Source organism: Crocuta crocuta, unplaced genomic scaffold (assembly GCF_008692635.1).
Source record: "Crocuta crocuta isolate KB4526 unplaced genomic scaffold, BGI_CrCroc_1.0 scaffold226, whole genome shotgun sequence".
NCBI classification, from domain to species: Eukaryota; Metazoa; Chordata; class Mammalia; order Carnivora; family Hyaenidae; genus Crocuta; species Crocuta crocuta.
In genome coordinates this window covers 831,638-854,235 of record NW_027530997.1, presented here as the reverse complement: position 1 = coordinate 854,235, position 22,598 = coordinate 831,638, and the positions used below count along the sequence as shown (strand labels likewise).

Sequence of the window (22,598 nt, the reverse complement as noted above, 5' to 3'; positions counted from 1 at the left end):
ACTAGATGGCATGTAATTGATGGCAATTTATTTCTCACAATTCCTGTGGCTGGAAGTCCCAAGATCAGGGTGCCAGTACGAGCAAGTTTTAGTAAGAGCCCTCTTTCAGGTTATAGACTGATGACTTTTTGTGTTCCCAAAGAGTGGAAGGAGAGACACCTAGCTCTCTGGCCTATGCTTATAAAAGAACTAATCTTATCTATGGGGACTCCACCCTCTTGACCCAATGACCTCCCAAAGACCTCAATTCCAAATACCATTATTCTGGGTATTAGATTTCAACATATGAATTTAGTGGGGAAAAGGGGACACAAATATGAAGTCCATAACAATGGTCAATCGATTTTGACAATAGTACTAAGAAAATTCAATGGGCAAAAAATAGTCTGTTCAACAAATGGTGCTGGGACAGTTTGATATCCACAGGCAAAAGAAAGAATGTGGATACCTACCTCACATCACACACAAAAATTAACTTAAAACATATCATACACCTAAATGTAAAATCTAAAACTCCTAGAAGAAAATAAGAGTACATCTGCATGACCTTGGATTAGCAATGGTATCTTACTTATACACCAGAAGTACAAGAGATCAAAGAAAAAGGATAAATGAGACTTCATAAAAGTTTGTTTTAAAATGTTATGCTTCAGGGGCACCTAGATGGTTCAGTTGGTTAAGTGCCCAACTCTTGATTTTGACTCAGGTCATGATCTCATTGTTTGTGGGATGGAGCCCCACATCAGGCTCTGAGCTGACAGCACAGAGCCTGCTTGGGATTCTCTCTCTCCCTGTCTCTATGCATCTCCCCCCTCCTCATGCTCTCTGTCTCTCTCAAAATAAATAAATAAATAAATAAATAAATAAATAAATATTTTAAAAGAACTTTTGTGCTTCAAATAACACCACCAAGAAAGTGAAAAGACAACCCATAAGGTGGGAGAAAATGTTTGCAAATCATGTATCTGATAAGGGACATGTGTACAGAATATATAAAGAGCTCTTACAACTCAACAATAAAAATACCTAATTAAAAAAATTTTTTAATGGGCAAAGAAATTGAATAGGCATTTCTCCAAAGATGTACAAATAACCAGTAAATACATGAAAAGATGACCCATCATAACCCATTACAGAAATTCAAATCAAAACCAAAATGAGGTACCACTTGACCCCTACCAGAATGGCTAAAATCACAAGGACAAACGATAACAAGTATTGACCAGGATGTGAAGAAATTGGAACCCTCATATATTCCTGGTCAGAATGCAAAACGGTGCAACTACCTTAGAATTACTTTGGCAGTACTTCAAAAGTTAAACATAGAATTGATATCTGACCCAGCCATTCCACTCTATCTACCCAAAAGAAATGAAGACACATGTTGACACAAAAGTATGTACAGAAATGTTTATAGTAGCATTCATTATTCATAAAAATTCAAAAGGGGAAGTAACTGAAATGACCATCAAATGATGAATGAATAAATAAAATGTGGTATGGCAATAAAATAGAATATTATTCAACAATAAAAATGAATGGATAACTGACACATACTATGACATGAATGAATATCAAAAAAAACTATGCTAAATAAAAGCAGCCAAACAGAAAAGACCACATATTGTATGATTTTATTTATATGAAATTTCCAGAATAGGCAAATCAATAGAGATAGAGCGCTGGTCAGTGGTTGGCTCAGGCAGAGGTGGGGTGATGGAATAGAAAATGACCGCGAGGGGCGCCTAGGTGGCCCAGTCGGTTAGGTAGCCAGCTTTGGCTCATGTCACGATCTCATGGTCTGTGGGTTTGAGCCCCTCGTAGGGCTCTGTGCTGACAGCTTGGAGTCTAGAGCCTGCTTCAGACTCTGTCTCTCTGCCCCTCCTCTGCTTGTGCTCTGTTTCTCTGTCTCTCAAAAAATAAAAGAAACTTAAAAAAAAAAAAGAAAGTGATTGCTAATGAATATGGGATTTCTCTTTAGGGTCATGAAAATATTCTGGAATTAGATAGTGACGATGGTTGCACAACTGTAAACATACTAAAAACCGCTGAACTGTACCTTATAAATGTGTGAGTTGTATGGTAAGTGAATTATATCTCAATGATGCTCTTTTTAAAAAACAAGATATAGAAGAGTATGACAGCTATTTAAAAAATAAAATGATGGACATCGATATAAACTTTTGGTTGCTATTTATGGTAAGAGTCTGTTTTAATTTACACAGGTGATGGCATGTTGTGACCTGCCTGGTTTTAAAAAGTCTAGTCTTGCTGGGAGAATTTCTTCGGTGATTATTACGTGGTTTGTGAGATGCTTCACCAAATTCTCTCAATGCCTCCCAAAAAGCTGTCATATAAAGTCAAAACACAGGTCCCTAGGTCACTACACCAAATACTGAAGAGTGGGACAGACTGCCCAAAAACGGATCCTGGGTTCATTTCCAGTTGCCATTATGTTTCCATGAGCTTCTTTTCCTACTGTTCTTTACTCCCGACACCTGAATTTTCTTATTTCTTATTTTCACCCTAACAGCAACCCTGACCCAAAAGCTAAGTTTGATGGTAATTAAATTAATATCTTTATGATGAATGCCAAATTCTCCACAGAAAAATGTCACAACTCTAGCTGTGAATTTTCATGGTACACAAAAGTCCAAGAAAAATATTTTGTTGAAGATGGGTGACAATTCACTCAGTGGGGAATGGGCAGTGATGGGGCTGCTGTTCTCCCTTTCTCATTACTCAGCTATTAATTAGAGCTGAAGAGTCTTACTCCAACTAATTAAGGATAAGAAGTCTGAGAAGAATGATGCTGAATCAAAAGCCTTAAACAAACAAACAAACAAAGGCAATGAATCCCTTGGCAAAAGAGAGGCAAAGTAAGTTTGTTCTGGGTAGAGATGTGGTTAGAGGTCAAAATCCAAAGTACCATGGTTGGATTATTCAAAAATTTTGGCCACTGTGATAATTAATTTTATCCATCAACTTGACCGGGCCATGGGGTGCCCAGAAGTTTATTTAAACATTATTATGCGTGTGTCTGTGAGAGTGTTTCAACAGGAAATTATCATTCGAATCTGTAGACTGAGTAGAAAACATATTGCCCTCCCCAATGTGAGTGGGCCTCATGCAATCGGATGAAGACCCAAATGGAACAAAAAGGTGAAGTAACGCCTCCTGTCTGAGTACTTGAGCAAGATGGTGTTGGTCTTTTCCTGCCTTAGATTCAAATTGAGAGGCCAACTCTTTTTGAGTCTGGAGACTACCAGCTTTTGGACTGAAAATTTACATCATTTGCTCTCCTGGGTTTCCAGCTGGCCAACTGCAGAGCTGAGACTCGTCAATCTCCATATGAAAGTGAGCCAATTCCAGCTCTCCTGCTCCCCAACTCTCCCTCTTTTTTGCTCTCTCTGCATTATTGGTTCTGTTTCCCTAGAGAATCCTCCTACAGCCACTATAGACCAATCTGTATTTCAGACATTGAAGAGTTCCATCTTTACTATCCTTAATTGATCAATCAGTCTCTCTCATAAAACAGGAAGTTGTTATCTTTAAGTTAATTTCTACTTTTAAAATCTGAATTATTTCATGTTTTTTTAATCAACTGCTGTTTTGCTAAAAGTCTTTTAAACAGATGAGGAAGTAAGGAGTTCTGTATTTGAATATGTGAAACCAAATTAAAGTATGTCTTATGTTCGTCCAGAACATTAGGGTAAGCAATGGGTTTCCCTGAAAAAGTGGCTCATAGAAAACACAGTTGAGCAAGTCGTAGTTGGCACAAAAGGAGAGAAAGGGATGAAGATAGGGAAGGAGAAGAGAGGAGGAAGGAGAGACCAATCATTTTCCTAAAAGACTAGTTTAAAACTGTATATGTTATAAAAGAAAAGATTCTAATAAGTAAAATAGATGTATTAAGCATTTTCTAAGGGCCAGATACTTAGCTAATTGCTTTATATGCATTATAATCTTATTAAACTCTCAAAACAATGGTAGGGAATGCTTATGAGACATTTACTCAGGGCCAGGCACCCTTTTGAGTGCTTTCTGTGTATTAACTTAAGTAATTTAATATGTTTATTATCTTTTATGGCAGATGAGGAAATTGAGGCTTTGAGGTTTAAGTAAGTTGTTCTCATTCACAAGTTACATGGCCATGTTGGGATTTAAATACAGGAGGGTTGGCTTCAATATCTGTTCTCCTAACCAGCACAACACGGCCACCTTCTCTGAGAAAAGTGATATATACAAAGTCATGGGAAGATTGTTTACAGTAAGCCAACAGAGTATAGGGCGAAAGACAGGTTTTGAAATCCAACTCTTAAAGTTCTGTCACTTTTCAAAAGGCACAACCTCTCTGAAATGAAATAAAACCTCCTATCCTGCAGACTTGTGGCAAGCCAGAGATGATTTATGGAAACCTTGGTAGTCATAGTTCAATAAATTATAGTCATTATCATCATTATTATTATCTTTAGCATTATTATTATTCTTTTGAAGCTTGACAGAGAGCTCAAAGACCCAAGCCATACAACTTTCCTGTAACAGTTCTAATTAATGAAGAAAATAAAATTCCATGTTGACAGAAGGAAAGACAAGAATTGATAATAATGGAGGACATCAGGTACATCTTCATAATCATATAGCCAGGAGGGCAAAAATGTTTTCCATTTAACAGAAAAACAGAATTATCCACTTGTTCTGAGAACACAAGGATAAATATAAAATTACTAATGAGGTTCCTTATACTAAGCATAAGGAAACTGAGATTGTTTCTTTAATTGATTAATATATTCCAGTAATTTATCCAAGCACCTGAGTTTAACCATGATATAGTTCTGGTGATGTTAGCTGGCTTAGTCAACGGTGCAGAGTGGGTACAAAGCTAGTTAGCGACTCAGTGAAGACTACTCTGTGCAAGCGTCACAAACCTTTAAAATTCTGAGTGTTACAAAGAGTTCTGAGCATTGTGAAAGCAAACCAGAAAGAAATCAATAAAATTTGTCTCAAATTTCTGTGTGTTTGTTTATTCTTCTTTATTTTTGAGAGACAGAGAGAGTTGCAAGCAGAGGAAGGACAGAGGGAGAAGGAGAGAGAATCCCAGAGGAGAGCAGGATGTGGGGCTCAGTCTCACAACCATGAGATCATGACCTGAGCCCAAATCAAGAGTCAGACACTTACATGACTGATCCACCCATGAGTCCCTGATTTTGCTTTTAAATATCCACATCTGTTACTGGGTGTCTTACTTATTCTTCTCCTGATAATAAGATGAATATAAGTGAATAAGAGTTAATAGTTAAAGGGAGATGTTGCTGATGTAGTTAGTTGGAACTTTAGTTTTTTCTCTTGATTTCATTCGCTTTCCATTGTCTTCTTTGTCTTGTCCAAATAGATGTAAATACACATTGGATAGTGTATGTAAAGACAGTGAGACTGCTTTAGAATAGATGCTGCAGGAAATCTTCTAAGCTGGTCTTACAGCAGCTCTGGGGGTTTCTGTATTCTTCTGGGTTCTCTTATTGCTAAGAAGTATCCTTTTAAGGGCAAGAATGGTGCCTATTATGATACATTTCACATATTTGTGACAATTAATGGGACAGCCACATCATTCCATAATGAAAAACTGCTTTTCCAATTTTTATAACACACTACTGACTCTCATTATTCATATGAGCTTTATTCTAATATTAACATTGAGAATGTTTAAGGGTTAGGGTCTTTCCACAATGAAAGACTTCAGCTTAAGCATACGCATTTCTGTTACACCGGAATCAGTGAGTCAGAGCAATGTCACTCATGTTGCTAGAGCATAGCTCCATAGGTGCTCAGAAAATGCATTAAATTAAGAAGGAAATAAAGGAAGGGGGGGAGGAAGGAAGGGCAGGGAGGGGGCAATCCTGTGTTAGCCATGCATCTTATAAGTGAGGGGCTGAGTTAATTTTCAATTTAGCGGGCTCTTTCTAAAGTACTCCGAAGGTGCTCCGTCATAATGCTTGGATTTCTGATTGCTACAGAGTCATGAAGGAGGTGGCTGAGTCACTGAAAGGAAGGGAAGGAACATAGAGTCCCACTAACAAAATAGAAGAAATGTCAAAGCACAGAAGAGAAGTTCTGAAAGATAAGTATTTAGAGAAGGCAGAATGGAGGAAGGAAGCCAAGGGGAGAAGGGATGGGGGGAGGGGAAGATGGAGAACTATATGGGTACTTGGTAAATGGTGGTTCATTTTATTCTTCAGAAGAACCCTGTGAAGTCAGTATTATTCCCATGTCACAATGAGAAAACTGAGATATATAGATATGAGATAATTTGTCTCAGAAATATAGTCTGTTAGTAGAAAAGCTGGGATTTGAACCCAGGACTATTTGGGACTTTGTCCCAAAGTCCATAACCCTTTCCACCAGGCCACCGTGGTTAAATTTGGAAGCTTGAGAAAACTCACATTTCAAACTGCTAATTTTGCTCCCCCAGAAGTAAAACCATCCTCAGCAGATGCGCACCAGATCTTGTACCTGACAGCTGGTTGTTTTAAGTAAAATCTCACATCAGGTCTTCTCTCCTCCCTGATATGCTGAACTCCAGATAAAGTCCAAACAGCCTTTCTGGATCAATCATTACAGTTTTTATAAAGTGATCCCATTCCCTTCCCTGTAATATGTGTCCCCAGACCTCCCAGGTTATGGAGGGGAATATACTCTTTTATTACTTTTAACTTTTACTGCCTCTGAAAGATTTCTACTTCAGCAAGCATGGGTTATTTAGTTATGCAACAGCTGCTTTATGGTAATGACAAAAGGCCTGGTTCAAAATGTTCAGTTGATACAATTATCATTACTTCAAATTCTCCTACTATTATATTCTAAACAATTCTTTCAGGTTCTTTAAATCTTATTCCCTTCCCATAAGCGGTGGGGTGTCTTAACCATTTCTTATCTCGCAATTTGTAATTATCAGCCTAAAGGGAGAATCTTCTTCATGGGGAAAGAACATCATTTGAGAGTTGTTGTTTTTTTAACATCCGCCTTATCTGTGGCCATAGTCCATCTTTCCTTCCTAATGTTACTGTGTCTTTGTTTCTTGATTTCTTCAATGAATAAGTTTTTTCTTTTATTGATCAATTCTCCTGGAATTTTACTTTTTTATTTCATTAATATCTGCTTTCATCTTTACTAATTAACATAACTCTTTTGTAATTTTTCCCCTAAGTTTCTTGGTTTCTATATTGTTTTGTAATAAACACACTTAAGGTTTATGATTTCTGCTTATCTACACTCTGCTGATTTTGTTATGTATGACTTTTTTCTTCTGTTTCTAAAGATTTTGGGGGGAGCCTGGGTGGGTCAGTCAGTTAAGTGTCCTACTATTGATTTCAGCTCAGGACATGATCTCACCATTCGTGAGATTGAGCCTCACTTGGGCTGTGCACTGACAGCACGGAGCCTGCTTGTGATTCTCTCTTTCTCTCTCTGGCCCTCACCTGCTTGGATGTGTGCAGCTCTCTCTCTCTCCCAAAATTAATAAACTTTAAAAAAAGATTTTGTAATCTTATTTGTTCTTCTTTTAATCTGTATTTAAAGTATTTTTAAATGTTTGGTTGTATATCGGTGAGAGGGAATTTTTCTTGTTAATTTTATCCTCATTCTGCTTTGACAGATGACATGGACTGTATGGTTTCTGCCTTTTAAAATGTGTTGACTTTGGGGTGCCTGCCTGGCTCAGTTGGTTAAGCGTCTGACTTCAGCTCAGGTCATGATCTAATGGTCTGTGAGTTCAAGCCCTGCATCAGCTCTGTGCTGACAGCTCAAGAGCCTGGAGCCTGCTTCTGAATCTGTGTCTCCCAGTCTCCCTGCCCTTCTCGCATTCATGCTCTGTCTCTCTCACTCTCAAAAATGAAAATAAAAAGTGTTGATTTTGAGGCCCCCTCGGTGGCTCAGTCGGTTGAGCCTCCAACTTTTGCTTAGGTCATGAGCTCACAGTTTGTGGGTTTGAACTCCAGATCCCATTCTATGCTGATAGTTCAGAGCTTGGAGCCTCCTTTGGATTTTATGTCTTCCTCTCTCTCTGCCCCTTCTCTGCTTGCACTCTCTCTCTCTCAAAAATAAATAAATATTAAAATAAATAAATAAAATCTCTTGATTTTGATTTCATAACCTAGTTAAGTCTTGAGAATGTTCTATGTTTAGATAGAAAAAAGTATCTATTTTCCACCTGAAGGTAAAAAGATATACATAAAGGTTTATCTGGGTGTGGTTATATTACACACCTATCATTTAAGATTATTTTTAATGGTCTGGACACTTCTGCCAACTGTACCAGTTTCTCCCAAACTCCAGTTGAGTAATTGCAAGGTCTCAAATCCATTTCATAAACCTTTGACAGGGAGAAGTGAGACCTGTTTCTATATTTCCACAAAGGTAGAATCACATGTTGGGGTAGGCGTGGGGTGAGTCAAGATCTAGTAAGAAAACTAGATAATGAATAATGAGGCCTAAAAACTAGTGTAAATAGCATTGGCTGTATTGCACAACAGGCTTGGTGACCCTGGACAAGTCACTTTTCAGGTTTTCTCTTTCCTCATTCCCCCAGTGGTGTATGTAGTCTTACTTGCTCTGCCCAAAATTACAAGGTTTGTCAGGAGAAGCCGGAAGATAAGGAATGTGAACAACACAAAGTGATAATGAAATTAAAAAAATAAATACTAGCCATGGTGGCTAATATTTAGAGGCAGTACAGGAGAAGGGCAAGATAACGATGTAAAAACGGCCAACACAGGCTCCAAAGCGCTCAGTTCCGAGTGGTTTCCTTCCCCGAATCTCAACCACCTCCAGCTTCCTTTGGGGACACACTCCGTCCTGCGTGGAGGAAACCCCGCCCAGTAACGCGAGTCTCCCTCTTCGCGGCACCCGCAGCGTGGAACCTGCTGGCAGAGTGTTGTGAAAATGAGCAGAAACCTGCCAGCAGCTAAAATTCGCGCTTCAGCACAACGAGCCCTGGCTGAGCATGTGCAGGGCCTCCTCCTTAAGCAGCGGGGGCTGACTGGCAGATGTTGCCCAAATGCTCACTAATCAAAAGGGGCCCCGGACGCCCCTGGGTCTCGGGCAGATCGGCTCAGTTGCGGACTTAGCAGGGCTGGGAGCTCAAGGGCCTGTGCGCTCTCAGCAAGGCGGCCGCCACGTTAAATCCAAGCACCTGCCCTCGGGAGAGGAGGGATCGATGGTGTTTTGGATGCTGGTTTCCAGGGAAGATGCCGTCGCCGGTCCCGCGCCTCCTCGGGAAGAGAATTGAGNGGCCCCGCGCCGCGCGCGTCTGCAGGGGCCCGGCTCCTCCCAGCCCCCTGTCCCCAGTTTGCTTGCCTGCCGCAGTCCGGGCCCACAGTCCTTCTCTCCACTTGTGAGTGAGCACACACAAGTTCCCCGGGCACGATCCTTGCATCTGTTTCCCCGGGGGAGTCCAGGTTTTCAACGATTAACCTCCCGGCCACGGGGCGGAGGGAAGGCGGCGGGATGGAGGGAGTGGGGCGGGGAGAGGCAGCTTTGCGCGTTCAAAGGCACGAAAATCAGCTGCCGAGGCTCACATGGGTTTAGTTTCTTCGATTTTTGACAAACAGATGCAGTGGGACGCCTGCTCTGCCGACCCGGCTCACTTCTCAGCCTGCCGCCGAGTTTCGCGCCGCAGTCGTGCGCGGCGCTCGCCGAGCTTCGCCCCTCGCCCAGGTCTGCGGAGGGAAGGATGCTGGGCAGGCTGCCCCCGGGCGGCTTAACGCCGGCTTAGCTGAAGCCGCGAAGCCACCACCCNTGGGGTCGGGGCTCCCAGCCCGAGCGAGGGGGAGGACACCTCTCTGTCCCCTCCTCCCCATCCGCGCGGCGGCTTGGGGTTTTACTGCGGCAGCCGGAGGTGACAGCGACGCCTTAGCCTCCTCCGTGGCTCTCGGAGCCCCGGCTTCCCCTGCATCCGGAAAGCGCCCCCTCCAGAGAGGCTGGTCCCCGGAGAAGTGCTAACGAGCTGCAGAAAACCAAATTTAAAAATGTAGAAGTCGCTGGGCTGCATTCCTCCGAGGACGAGCCTGATCGCCCAGGACGGAGAGTGGCAGCGTGTGGGAAGTTGGGACCGTAGAGCAGGGGCGGGGGGAGGGGAGTGGTGCAGCCGGCATTCTCCTCTGGAAGGAATCGCTGGGAGCAGTGCGGTTGGACACAAGTTTGCGTGGGAGTGTTTTCCTTTTGTAAATAATTAATCACCGGAATCAGTCTGGCAGAATTGGAGTTTTAGCAATAGTGCAGAGGGCGGGGCCGAACACCTAACTCCAGGAGGCTCTGAGGCACCCGGCGCAGTGGGAAGCTCGCAGCAGCTGGGGAGGAGCCAAAGCTTGGGTGCTCACCTAAGCCGCAGGGAGATACACCCAACCGGGAGGTAAGCATCTTCCAAAATATATGCTTGAACGCTAAAGTAGCTTTGCTAGGATAGAATTCTTGTCTTTATAGGGGAAAAATTAATCCTAGCTTTAATGCAATTTATCAGTTTATTATTTAACTGCATTAAAATATTAAGGATTGAATGGGTTTTTCCATTTGCCTTTAACTGTGTTAGAGACTAAGAGGTTTCAACTCAACAGAAGCCAAACTTTATTATTGAAACTTTCCCAGCCAAAACAAGAGAAAATTACTTTACTAATTACTTTCATGATTTATCCTTGGGTAGTTGAGTAACTATTCAGGAAATATCATTGGGAGATGCTTGGTTTTATTCTTAAATATTCTAGTTTATGTTCTTTATACAATACTTTTTTGCCCATAAAGCTACTTTAGGCAGTAATACACAGAAGCCAACTGGCCAAAAAGTGAAGAATTTCTAATAAGGAATACATTTTAACGTTTTCTCAGGATTATTAAGCAGTACCTATTTTCTCAAAGATGCTTATGTGATTATTTATAAGCAACTAGACTTCTAAACCCCAGGAGAAAGGAACAGTCAACTTTGCTATGCGGGTGGGGATGTGAGGAATAGGAAGAAAACGGTCTTCTAGGTCTGTCTCAACTAAAGTGACATTCAGCTGGTTGGCAATGAACAGATATGAGTTCAGCCCATGATTCAATAAAGAATTTGAAAAATTATTAAATGTAAATCTTAGCCCTAAAACTACAAATAAATTCATCAGGGAAATTGAGAACGTTGTTTTTTGAAAAGACAGAGTGGTGTGGTAGTTCTTCTGAATTAATGAAGAAATATATGGTCAGTTTTGCCTACAAACTTTTCAGAAAATGCATAAATCTAACGAGCTTTTCATAACTTGATTTGTACATTTTAATTATCCCTATGCTTTTAAAAACAGGCATCATTTTGATAAATTTCAATGGCAGTGGTGGCCTTCTACACAGATTACTAGAGCAACAATAAGCTCTCCCCTGAAATGCATTATCACCCTCATCTTTCAAGTATTTCCATTCAGCTATTTAATAACAGTAAGTTAAGAATGGTTTGTCAGACCAAGTGCATTCTCAAATTTGGATACAAAGTTAAAAGTCAACCAGTCCTCAACTTCTATCAGTTTTCTTAATCCACTGTTTATAAATTTGCAAATACTTTTGTAAAAACTGCCCTTCATAATTCTACATCTACTATGTCAGTATAAACCATTTTACCACCAGGTATACGAGGTGAAACATTTTCTTTAAAAAATTATCCAAATGGAACTCAACTTCCAGAATGGTGTGTAAGGAGTTCCATGAACCCACTCCTCAGCAAAACATCAACTGGTAAAGAGTATAGATCAGCAACTAGTTAGTCTCTAGAAATTGTCCTGAGGAAATACAACAGATGAAGAAAACTTAATTCAAGACAGCCTCCTAAAATTCAGGGAGAGCAGCAAGAGTGTGAGGCATTTGAGCCACAACCCACCCCCACCCGTCCTCCAGCTGTAGGACCATGTTCCACTCTGGATGGGTGCCTCTGAGAACACTCCCTCTCAGCTTAGATCCCAGTCTAGGGCTATGGAATATCTCTGGGAAAAGCAGGCTACCAGCCGGCATCTTACCACCCCAGCTTTGTGTTGTAAAAGCTCCCTTCTAGACTGGCACAGGCACAAGGTCTGAGGCTCTTCCTGAGAACCACCCCTCATTCTTAAGGCCTGTGAAGAAAAATTCAACATCTAAAAGACAAATAAGTCATTTAAAAATGGGCAAGGGAATTGAATAGACATTTCTCCAGAGAAGACATGCAGATGGCCAACCAACACACGAAAAAGTGCGTACTATCAGTAGTTATTAGGAAAATGAAGATCAAAATCATAAGATACCATTTCACACCAACAAAAGTGCCATAATAATAATAATAAAGAAAGAACAGATAGTAACAGTCATTGGAAAGGAGATAGAGAAATTGGAGTCATCATACACTGCTGGTGGGAATGTGAGATGGTGAGCCACTGTGGCAAACGGTTTGGTAGTTTCTCAAAAAGTTGAACATAAAGTAGCCATATAATCCAGCCATTCCACACCTTGCTGTATATCCAAGAGAATTAGAATGTATGTCCATGTAAGAACATATACACAAATGTTTGCAGCATCATGACTCAAAATAGCCCAAAACTGAAAACAATCTAAGTGTTCATTGACTGAAAAATGGATAAAATTTTATGATAGAGAATGGAACAATGGAACATTATTCAGCAATAAAAAAGGAATGAAGTACTGATACTTGCTACAGGATGGGTGAACATTGAAAAGATTATGCTAGGTGGAAAAGGATCAAATATTGTATGATTCCATTTATGTAACATATCCGCAATAGGCGATCCTGTAGACAGAAAGAAAGGGTAGAATTGGGGAAGAACGGGGAACAACAGCTAAAGTATACAGGTATCTTGTTGGGGTGATGAAAATGGTCTAAAATTGACCAGTGATGTTTATGTAACTGTGAGCATACTAAAAACCATTGAATTGTATACTTTAAATGGGTGGATTACATATCAATAAACCTGTTTTCTTAAAATAAATTAGCCAAGATATTAAAGAATGGATAGATTTAGAACTTGGAGTTCGTGAATCCTCATGTACCAGTAGACGTATAGTACATGAGACGTATAGTTTACACTGAAATATGTGAAATAATTAAGAGTGGCCCAGGTGTTCTATGTGATTTGCATATGTTTACAAACTCACCAACCTTTCCTCTGTTTAGAAATAAGTCAAATGTCATTAATGCAGTACTAGAGAGAATTGGCTTATAAATCCCCTATCTTTTTGCACTCACAAACCTCCTGTATTAATTTAAGCCTAGTGAAGCCAGTTGTTCCTCCTACTTCTAGATAAATCTGGTCTTTTATCAGTTCTTTGGGCCATATATTGAAAGAGGCCACACTAAGTGAGAGGAGGTTACTAAATCTCGGCCAAAAGTGAACTTTACTACTCAGATTAGCCCAGTTTCACTTACTCTAGAGTGGCCCCGCAAGCAGGAGTCTTGGGGGAAAGGAAGAGCTGGAGTAGCCACTTGCAGTCCTCAAATCACACTGACATGTCCCTGCGGGGAAGCATCTCCTGTGATTAGGACAGTCCCAAATACAGGAGAAGCTCTCAAATAATCAATAAATTGCCTGATCTTGTACTAGGAACCATGGACTTGGATGACAGTGTTTTGTCCAGAAATAAGAATATAAAACTGGTGAGTGTCTGCATTTCATGTGGCTGGTAAGCAGCACCTAAACTTGCTGCTAGAAACACCTGGAAGTATACTCAGCCAAACCACACCCTTTCCCTTAGGTTTAGGGACTCAAGTAAGTCTGCCTGCTTCAGGAAATCTGAAGATTTTCCATTCTCATCAGCACAGGCTTATCCTTCCATGTATGTTTATTCTTTTTTAACTTTTTAAAAAGTGTTTATTTATTTAATTTGTGAGAGAGAGTGTGCGCATCCACAGGAGGAGGGCACAGAGAAGACAGAGAATCCCAAGCAGGCTCTGCGCTGTTAGTGCACAGCCTGACTCGGGCCTCGATCTCATGAACCATGAGACCATGACCTGAGCTGAAATCAAAAGTCAGACACTTAACCCACTGAGCCACCCAGGTGCCCCATCCCATGTATGTTTAGAAGAGCATATCATGCTGATAAAAATGGGTTCCATGTGGCTTTTGACCATCAAAGTTTTGTAGAGGTCCGATTGTCATATTGTAGCCAATTAGAAGATTTACACAAAATAATTCTAAATGTCCAACCAGTTCTCTATAAATTAAATACATGTAAGAAAAAAAACCCTTGATCACAGTTATTATTTATTAATATTACTTTGATCAGGATTAATAATTCATTTATCCAACAGATATTTATCGTGCACCTATCCTGTGTCAGAACAACTGCAGGCCCTGAATGAGTAATAAACTAAGCTCCCTTAAGGAGCTTAAATTCTAAAGGGAACATCATTTAAAAGAATCATTTAAAAATAATGATTATGATGGAGGAGGGCACTTGGGATGAGCACTGGGTGTTATATGGAAACCAACTTGACAATAAACTATTTGTAAGAAAAAAAAATCACAATAAAAAAATAATTATAATAATAAGTGAATTTTATAGCATATAAGAGGAGAAAAGAGCTCTGGAGAAAAATTAACCAGGGAAGGAAATGAGGTACAGTTTTAAACTGTGGCATCAAACTAGGAAGTAAAATTATATAATTAGATAATGTAAAGATTGTCTACAAACCTGGCCCCATGTCTCTGAGATAGACTATGAAGATTCCGCCTGGGAATCTTGGTTTCCCCTTCCCATCAGCATTATTTTGCTACTTTGGATTTGCTGCTGTTTCAGTAAGGAAAATATTAGCCTCAACACATTCCAGGCGGGCACAAGGAAGACATAACTTAGTACCTGCTCTAAAGAACTATAACCTAAATAAAACACCGCCTTATGATAACAAAGATTCTCATTGAGGGAAATAATTAGCCTGGGCTTTCGGTTTTCTTTGCCTTTCTCTTTTGCTTTGCGCTGGATTCTTGTAGTCTGCCAGAGGACTGTGTTGTAAATAACTAAGAACTGCTTTCCCAAAGTTAACACCTTTATGAAGAGTGAGAGGGTAGGAGAGAGGTGGAGGGGAAGAAAAATTTTTAGGCCATCTTGGAAAGGTGAAGGGAGAACAGAGCTTTCATACTAGAGGACAGAGCATGTGATCCCACAGATCACATGAAAAAAAGGAGGTGAAAAGCAACCAGAATCTCCACTTAGGTGGACTGTTCCGGGATCTCTGCTCAAGTCACCTGTTTTAAAAGACACTGGAGGACACATTGTTCAGTGAAATATAATGGGTGTGGCAGCTTTCCTGGAATAGAGCTTTTAGAAAATGGCTTAAAAGAGAGCAGGGACTTGATTTTTTTAAGTCAAAAAAAGAGCATTTATTTCAGGCTTAGAGGTGAAGAATTTAAGCATGCTCAGAGTCAAGTTAGAAATAAGTCAAAAGACTCCCTGTTGGGGCGCCCAGGTGGTTCAGTTGGTTGAATAGCCAACTCTTGATTTCAACTCAGGTCATGATCCCAGGGTCTTGAGATTCAGCCCCAAGTTGGGCTCCCTGCTGAGCATGGAGCCTTCTTAATTCCTCCTCTCCCTCTCCCTCACTTGCATGCTCTCTCTCTCTTAAAAAAAAAAAAAAAAGAGAGACTCCCTGTTATAATGGAACATTAGAATTCTAATTCATTTATTCCACAAATGTTAATTGAGCAGCCACTGGGTGCTAAATGCTGGGGGAACAACAGAGAGGAAGACCTTGCCTCAAAGACCTTTCTTTGTAGAGATGACATTATATGCCTTTTGCTACAAAATAGTTGAAGGACACAGTGATGAGGACAAGAACTTTTTGACCTGACTTTCCTTACACCCCCTTCCAGACTGAGTTAGAGCCTCCTTCCATGCCCACAGAGGACCCTACACTTCCCTGTCATAGCACTTACCACGCTGTGTGGGGATGCTAGTATAACTATCCTTTCTCCTCTGTAGAAAGTGGCCAGAGTTTATTCATAGTTTATATCTCTAGCTTATGCTTGATGAATAGTGGATTGCATGGACAGATACGTAGATTAATGATCTGCCAGGTTAAGATCAAAGCTCTTTGCATCGAGAAACAGTACGGCAAGAGTGGCTAAGAGTTGTGTACTCTACATTAGTTGTGAGACTGAGTCAGCTTTTAAATCTCCCAGTGTCTCAGTTTCCTCATTTGTTCAATAGTTATAGAAATAGTGTTTCCATTATAGTGTTATTAGGCGAACTACATAAGGTAATACATATAAAGTAGTTAGCAAAGTTCTGGGACATAAATTGTTCAATAAATACTCTCTGCTATTATTACCAAAATAGAATGGTAGTTTCCTGGGTGACAGTTTGCTATTTAAACTTTGCATCCCTGCCTTTTCAGCTCCATTATAGGATCAAAGGATGTCAAGTAGGAATTCCAGGCTAAAGTGATCATTTTGAGTTCAAGATCTCTGAAAAGATTAAGAAGAGAATTGGGGAATTAATAGAAGTAGGATGTTGAACAAAAAAATTAAAAGGACTAGCAAAAGAAGGAAAGCAGCTCAAGACGGCACTTCAAAAGCAATTTTTCTGGAGCAATAATAACTCTACTGTCCTCACACCCAGACGTCCCCTTTAGGTGGCCAAAGTACCAGCTCATCCGTGGTACAGAATCCCTGTTCTGCAACATGCTTATGCTTCATAGAATGTCATGCCCCACAGGCATCAACTGTTCACTCATACAGAAGAAAGAAAAGCAAAAACAAAATGTGAAGTTGAGTCTTATCTAAACCTAAAGAGTGTGGGGTACCTGGGTGGCTCAATTGTTTAAGCATCCGTCTTCGGCTTAAAGCATGATCTCATGGTTGGTGGGTTTGAGCCCCACCTCAGGCTCTGTGCTGACAGCTCAGAGCCTGGAGCCTGGTTCCGATTCTGTGTCTCCCTCTCTCTCTCTGCCTCTCCACCAATTGTGCTCACTCTTGCTCTCTATCAGAAATAATAAATGAATAAACTTAAAAAGAATAAACTTAAAGAGTGTTAAAGTATCTTTTTCATTTCTTTTGAAAATTGAATAATTCTCTTCTTGAGTGAGATCTTTAGTCAGAATTATCAGTGTCTCCTCGTAGGCAGTTCCCTATTACCTTCTAACTGAGACCAAAAGCCAACCTTTGACCAACCTATGGAAACCCAGCGTCTTTACTGCCTCCCTCTACTTCTGTCAGAGAGAATTCACATGGCCTCTTTCCTAACCATGGAGGAATGTCATGTTGTTCATCTTCTCTTAAGAATAGTAAACTGCTTCTCCTTTACTACCGCATCAATTGGGGAGTAAAGGTTAAGTAAAATTAGCATAGAATCACTCTGTTGATAGAAAAAAATAGGCATAGAAAGAATACATCACTGACCCCGATACTTCAATTACCAACTCTTTTTATTCCTCGAGGCTGCAGATACTTTACTCCACAAGGGAGAACTTGGTCCTTAAATTTTTAATAAGATATTTTATTGCCTAAAATGTTAAACAAAGAAAAGAAATCAATCAGGTTGCCCTAGTTCTGGTTTTGAAGGGCAGGAAAATCAGGTTATAATTTGGGACAAAGGACTTGTTCCACAGGTTTCCTCCATTTAGGAGAAAACAAACATTGATGCAAACATGAAAGAGGTGATATAGTACCCCTGTGAATTTCGGAGTGAATACTTTCTCCCAGACTCATGGGAGTCACCATTGGACCCACTTACAGAGACTTATGTCTCTGAAGGGTCCAGTTGAGTCACTTGAAAGGAATCTCTTACGACTGGAAATAAGAAGCATGTAGAAAACAAGAGGAAAAGATAGTAAATGTGATAAGTTATTCTCTCTGAACCCTTACTCTCTGAGCAGCGTGAAGCACCTTTACCAATGTTGTGTTGTGTCATCTTTGCAGCAACACAGAGATACTCATCTTTGTGCTACTGACAACCTAACTGATGTTCCCAGAGGTTAAACAACATTTTGAATATCATACAGTAGCAAACTCCAGGTTGTCAATTTCAAAACCCACACTTTTATTATGGCAAAAAACAATTTAATGAAGCAAATCATTCTCTAGTGGGATACTGAATTCTGTTGTAGAAATAGGATCTTAGATTTGATGAAATCTTAGTAATATCTTCTTAAAACCCTCCTGCTGATTGGTAGCAGCCTTCAGAAGGTGTGGTCCAGTCTGCTTGAACAGTTTCCCTGATGGAAATCTCACTCCTTCAACCAGGCAATTGTTTCCCCTTTAGATAGCTCTTATTGTTTAAAGTTTTTCCTGAGATTCACCTCTGAAAACAATAAAACAATTCCAAACCTTCACCTCCATCATAGCCTGTAACACATTTAAAACACAAGTTTCTCTCCCCAAATCTTCTCTCAACGTTGCCCTTGAAAACCTTCCAGACTTTCTCTAGCTTCCTTTGGGTGTGGTCAACATGCTGCAGTAACCACCTATACCAGCTGGAAGAAGGATGCTAATCAAAGCCAAGACTGTAGCCCCCTTCTGTCATCCATGGCACAGTACTTCTGTAAATACAGAAGAATATTGGCACTGTGGTCCCAAGATATCCCCCAAAATCCATGTTGAATCAGAACCCCCGAAGTGAGTAGGAGATGGGGGGCCTTCAGAGGTTCTTAGGTCATAAGAACGGAGCGCCCTCATGAATGGGATTAGTGATCTTATGAAAGAGGCTCCAGAGAGATCTCTTGCCCCTTCTACCATGTAAGGACACATCAGAGAGTGCCAGCTATGAACCAGGAGGAGGGCCTTCACCAGAACGACAGTGATGCTGGCACCTTGATCTTGGACTTAGTCTCTAGAACTGTAAGAAATAAATTACTCTTGTTTATAGGCTACCCAGTTTGTGGCATCCTAGAAAAGCCCAAATGGACTGAGACAATTAGATCACTTATTTATGTGCCAACCTTTCCACAACACTAATGGCTTATAATGAACTTGAAGTCAATTTAAATTCTTTCATGTTTTTTACTTGAACTGATCATAGGCCACATTTCCCTCCATCTTACTCTTGGACAATTGACTTTTTTTTCATGTTTTTTTTTTTTANGGGGGGGGGGGGGGGGGGGCAGAGATAGAAGAGAGAGAATCCCCAGCAGGCTCTGCACTGGAGCCCGACCAACACGGGGCTTGATCCCACAAATTGTGAGATCATGACCTGAACTGAAAGCAAGAATCAGATACTTAACCAACTGAGCCAACCAGGTGCCCCCAAATGACTTTCTGAACTGAAGAACAAGACTTTATATTTCCCCCAAAGTTTGACCATACTTGNAGCACAGAGCCCGACTCAGGGCTCAAACCCATGAACCGCGAGATCATGACCTAAGCGAAAGTCAGACGCTTAACCGACTAAGCCACCCAGGCGCCCCCGTAATCTGCAGTCTTTTATAACTCCACCCTATAACTTGGACTTATCTGCAAATTTCTTTCTTCCTTTCATGTTTATTTATTTTTGAGAGAGAGAGAGACAGAGAGATACAGCATGAGTGGGGGAGGGGCAGAGAGAGAATGGAGGGAGACACAGAACCCAAAGCACACTCCAGGCTCTGAGCTGTCAGCACAGAGCCCAACATGGGGCTTGAATCCCAACTTTATGTTACTTTACCATATGAAGCTCTTTCACAAACATTTCATAAGATTCTTACAACTACCCTGTAAATAAGATACCTTTATCATTCTGTATGTGAGGACAGAGATTCAGAAAAACTGTCTGACTTGCCTAATGTGACACAGCTAATAAATGAGAAAAATAAGAAACAAGTCTTAGGGCTTCTGACTCTGTTTCCAGTGCCTTTTCAAAACCTGATTTTAAATATAATAATTAACTTCATTTCTTTTTCCTTTTTCTACCCACTGCTCCCTGCATAGATATCAATAGAGACTAATTAAAATCAAAAAACATTTTCTACAAACAAAATCTTACTCAGAAACCCACTATGTAAAGCAGATTAAAAAGCTGGTTGCTCTGATAGAAGCAAGGTGCAAGGCTCTTAGCCTCTATCTCTGTCCCACTTGGGACCTCCCCTCAACCTTGCTATAGATGATAATGTGGCACTTTATAGTCCTCCAACTACATTCAGATGTCACTAGTCAATGGCATGTTCTCAAACTGTAACCTTCTCTAAAAATATTTTTTTAAACTATGATTATCTCCTAAATTTTTTTTAAAATATTTTTTTAGAGAGAGAGGGTGTGTGTGTGTGTGTGTGTGTGTGTGTGTGTGTGTGTGTGTGTGAGTGGAGGAGAGGGGTAGAGGAAGGGAGAGAGAACATCCCAGGCAGGCTCCATGCTCAGCACAGAGCATGTCTCAGGGCTCAATCCGTGACCCTGGGATCATGACCTGAGCCAAAATCAAGAGTTGATACACAAGCAACTGAGCCACCCAGGCACACCAACATGGAACAGAATTGTTTTAAAATTTGATGGCAACTGGGTTAATCCCAATTTTTATTTCACAGATGAAAAAACAGCAACCCAGAGAAGAGAAGTGACCCACACAGGATCAATTCCACAGAGGAAGAAGGACAAGAACCCAGATCTGGGCCCTCCTGGGCAGGTAAATTCTTCTGATTAGATCATGGAGTCCCACTTTTAGAAATCTGACCCTATTGATACAACATGACATCTTTAACAACATGGAGCTTCTGATTCTCACAAAAGCAACCAACAAACATTGATATTACGTGGCATTTAAGATCATATAAAGGAATAAAATGTAGCAATTAGCTTTAGTAATGAGGCCTTGAAACAGCGATTCTTAGCTTCCAGATATCACAGCTCCTCTGAAGTGTATGTCAAAAAATGTTTATGCAAAATCTGCAAACATTTCAAGGGGTTTATAGATGCACCCCCTCCTCGTCCCCTCCCCCCCTTCCCCCCACCAAGTGCTAACCTTCAGGTTAGGCCAGCCCAGTACAAGTGCCAGGGTCAGGATTGCATAGCACCAGCTACTTTCTTATTTATGGGTCTGCTGCCTAAAGGCTGCTTCTGTTTCAGTATCCTTCATCTTTTATTTAAATGGAGCAGTAGCTTATCCTGAAAGACCTTTGATACAAGAGAGGAGTAAGTGTCTTAATAAGTATTTAGTTAACTAGATGGGACAAATTGAGAAATATGACAAAATGAAAACCTTTTCTTTCAAAAATGTTGACTGTGAAAGTGAGGATGATCCGTGCTTATGATAGGACATTCATTTCCCTTCTGTTTTAAGAAAGGAAAGGAAATAAAATAAAAATAAACCTAGATTATCACTAGTTGCCTGACCACTTTTATGAAATCTATGGTAAACGGGAAAAAGAGTAGGGGTGAGGACAAAAAGGAATAGATTTATCTTCTCAAGTGAGTGTTTCTTAATCCTTTCCTTTGCCATTTATGATCCTGAAATGGTGGGCCACAATTTCTTCATTTCAAAATAGTTTGGGAAGCTCCAATATTACTTTAAAGTTATTGACAATGAGGCCCGATTTTAAAATTCAGAAACCACTCCTTGGACATTAGCATGTTCAGAGTATTGTCACAGGGGCCGAGTGCAGTGTGACAGAAAGACCACTTTGGAGTGAGAGAATTCTAGGACTGAACCCCATTGCCGTTTCCTCCTTGGCTCTTGACAATGAGCAAGGTACAAAAAGATAATGAACTTCAGTTTTCTTATCTTTAAAATGAGGGGGTATATTTTTTATCTTCTTTATGACAGCCACACCAGAACTGAATAAAATACTAGAGAAGACTCCCTCTAAAAGTGGCCTCTAATGTAATAACTGCTAAAGTTCAGATGACTTGTTTTAAAGTTGAGTTCATTCTCTTTTAATCTATGCCTGGTGTCCATAGCTAAGGCTTTGATTAGTAGGATCAGTATAGTGTGTAGTGTATAGTAATGTAGTGTGTAGTCTAGTGTCAGTAATCATAACCGTTAATGTTCATTTAGCCCTTATATATTATTCTAATACCTTACACTTTTTCATCTTCCCAGAAATCTTACGTTCTTTTATGATTCTTAATTTCCAGTTGAGGAAACTGAGTCCAAGTGGGTAACTTAGCCAGGATCAAACCCAGACATGATCCAGACCCAGATCTCCATACTCATCATACCACCTCTCAGTAAGATTCTCACCCAGCTCCCCATGTGGTCACTGTGAGACTTTTGCCCTCAGTTTCTTCATCCTTCATCACTTAGTAAAGCATCTAGCCAGTACCTGCCGCAGTGGTACTTAAGAAATGTTTCTGTTCCCTGAAGAGAGTTCCACATTATAAAATTCTCGTGTTCTTAAAGAGATTTGAATTTGTTTCCCAGGGCTGTGGTAACAAAGTACTACAACGTTGGTGGCTTAACATAAGAGAAACGTATTCTCTGATAGCTCTGGAGACTAGGAGTCTGAAATCAATGTGTCAGCAGAGCCATGCTCCCTCCAAAGGATTTTGGGGCCATTTTTCCTCTGCACCTCCCTTGCCGGAATTCATAACTTAATTATAGCTACAAAGACCCTTTTCCCAAATAAGGTCACATTCACAAGTTCCAAGATGTGGACATATCTTTTTGGGGATCCACCATGCTTAGGGGATTTCCTCTGGTACTCT

At 40.5% G+C, this 22,598-nt stretch overlaps 1 protein-coding gene across 1 annotated transcript in view; it reads left to right on the top strand.

The window, feature by feature from the left end:
- The first annotated feature begins 10,135 nt into the window (after window positions 1-10,135).
- SPTSSB (serine palmitoyltransferase small subunit B) overlaps window positions 10,136-22,598 on the top strand; it is a 30,633-nt gene continuing 18,170 nt past the window's right edge. Inside the window, exons 1-2 of the mRNA XM_077770539.1 lie at window positions 10,136-10,405; window positions 20,483-20,580. The gene's annotated coding sequence lies outside the window, so the exon portion shown is untranslated. The remainder of the gene's footprint in view (window positions 10,406-20,482; window positions 20,581-22,598) is intronic.